The 2,544-nt window shown below is 45.8% G+C and overlaps 1 long non-coding RNA gene across 3 annotated transcripts in view; it reads left to right on the plus strand.

Moving 5' to 3' along the window:
* The first annotated feature begins 2,121 nt into the window (after window positions 1-2,121).
* The window catches only part of LOC114637404, a 54,202-nt gene continuing 53,779 nt past the window's right edge, over window positions 2,122-2,544 (plus strand). The window contains exon 1 of one of the 3 annotated variants that reach the window (XR_003713750.1): window positions 2,122-2,277. This is a non-coding gene — a long non-coding RNA (uncharacterized LOC114637404). The remainder of the gene's footprint in view (window positions 2,278-2,544) is intronic. The other 2 variants (XR_003713751.1, XR_003713749.1) reach the window with 2 other exon arrangements.

The following is a 2,544-nucleotide window of genomic DNA, read 5'->3' on the forward strand; positions in this document are numbered from 1 at the left end:
GACAAGCAGACTGACACAACAGTGGAAGTCTAGATGGCACTTTTTTTAGGTTTGGAGACACACAGGCCTGAGTTTGAATTCTGCTGTTGCCATGTGGACAAGTTACTTAACATCTCAGGATCAGCTCTACCCATGAAAACTCAACAATATTGCTACCCAAACAAATCTTGAATAATGATAAGACCGGTTGACAGGCAAAGTTCAAAGAGGGAACCTCACAAGGCCTCGACCCTAGATGAAGCACTACAGGTTATCAGTGGTTACTGAGAGAATCAGCTCTCTTCAGAGACCAGCTCGCTGGCAGCTTCTACAGTCGCAAGTGGGTCAGCCCTATATATGTGTAGATTCCAGCAACTCCAAATGGACTGAGTAGCTTGCATATTGTATACACATGTATGAGCATGTATGGAACAACAGCTAAAGAAGTCAGGAACTTGAGGGTGAGCTGGGGCAGGGAAGTTGAAAGGGGTCAGAGAGGAGTGGAAATTGTGTAAATATAGTACTCACATATGAAATTCCCAAATAGAATAAAGCACACACACAATCTTGCCTCAGGGGTAAGGGAGGTTGTGAGAGAGAAAATCAAGCTACCATAGCACCTGGCACAGAACATTCTCTTCTTTCTCTGAGATCAAACAGGGCATCTCTCATCTTCAATTCCCTCAACAAGTACTTCTCTGCACCACCAAGCCTTGGCTGGAGCTGCTGCCATCTCTCAGCTGCATTATGGGAAGACACTAGACATTTGTCTCGCTCTGCAACCTGCCCTGCTTCAGTCCTGTCCTTTGGTAAGAACTAAAATTGCTTTGAAACACATGGTGGGGACTCTCGCCTTTTTCCTGCCCCAGCTCCTTGCTTGGCTCCCCTGTCTTCATAGTCATCTGACGGGCTTCAGTATCTAGCCCTCAGATGCCTGTCGACCTGTCCTGCCCTTGCTGCTCTGTCAGATTCCATGTTTGCCTCTGGAACTCGGAAGGTCCTTTTCTACCTTGGATACCACATCCCTGCTAACCATACGTTTCTCCTGCAGGCTAATGCCTCTTCTTCCTGATTTCCAGAAGTGTTAGGCTTCTAAGCTGCTCCTAGAAGCAAGTCATGATTCCCTTCCCTTCCTTACCTCAAACAGATGTGAATTCAGTGCCCCCCATCTGTGCTCTCATGACCCCCTCCCTGCATTTTCTCCATGTAGCATGCGCTATTACTGTCAACCTCTATGTATCCATAACAAGATAGAGACCTTTTAGAGTACATTTTATAGCTTTTACTCATTGTCTGGGCTATTTGAATGGATGCCCAGATGGGCCTGGTGGCACATGGCTGTAATCACAGCTGTGTGGTGAAACTAAGGCAGGAAGATTGCAAACTCAAGGTCAGGAACTTAATGAAACCTTGACTCAAAATAAAAGTGAGAAGAGGGCCGAGGATATAGATGAGTAACAGAGTGACTGCCTCACATGTGTAAGGTCCCAGGTTCAATCTCCAGTACAAGACAGAAGAGAAGACAGATAGATGGGTTGACGAATGAATGTTTTCCCAATTTCCACCTAGTGAAGTTAGAGATGAGATTAAAACTAAAGTCAAACCAATGGTCAAATTCAAACACTCTCATCATCCTGACTAAAACCTAATTAAAGCCTGAAGTAGAAGAACCACAGCCCCAAAACATCCTCCCCTTCCGGGCCCTCCCACATACCTCTTCTGCGACATCTCTGTTTAATATGGACTTCTTCTGGTGAGAAAATTATGCCCCTTGAGGACTGAAGGACTCCTTGTCTTGTACAAAATCATTGTTGTTTGAGAAAACATCGGCTTCTCTGACTCAGTTGACATGACTTTTCATGACAGTGATAAGGAGGGGCTTTCCTGGGTCCAGGGCTCTGGTTGGCAAGAGGGGTTGGAGAGTGGGAAGCACCTCCGTTCAACAGAAAGTTCCTGGAATTTTGAGCAAATGTGTGTGTGTGTGTGTGTGTGTGTGTGTGTGTGTGTGTGTGTGTGTTTGTGTGTGTGTTTCTTAGTCATACAAATGCATTGAGCTAACTATTCTTCTGTCAATATTTGTGAACTGAAAATACGACAAACTGTCCCCTGTACTGTTCAAAGTCTAGACATTGACTGATGAGAACAGGAACAAAATTCCCTGGGGAAAATAAAAGATTTCAAAACCAGCTGTAGAATAATAGATTTCTGGTTCTGGAGAACTCTGTCCCTGGTGGAAAGAGTATTGTCAGATGAGAAGAGATCTGCCACCTAACACCATGCACCATGGGGACATGAGAGGTAAGGCCCTTAAACGCTACGGGGAGTAGTAACAGTGCCTTGAGCTAAGGGCCTATCTACCGGCTCCACTCTACCCCTGAGTCCTAAAAGTTTCTACCATGCTCTCTCGCTCTCTCTCGCTCTTGCCTTCCTGCTCCCACTCTCTCCCCATTCCCTTCCCCTCTCTCTCTCCACGTGCTCATGGCCAGCCTCTACTCCTCTACTTCTCTTCTCTTCTCTTCTCTTCTCTTCTCTTCTCTTCTCTTCTCTTCTTCTCTTCTCTTCTCT

Source organism: Grammomys surdaster, unplaced genomic scaffold, assembly GCF_004785775.1.
Source record: "Grammomys surdaster isolate TR1022 unplaced genomic scaffold, NIH_TR_1.0 100, whole genome shotgun sequence".
NCBI classification, from domain to species: Eukaryota; Metazoa; Chordata; class Mammalia; order Rodentia; family Muridae; genus Grammomys; species Grammomys surdaster.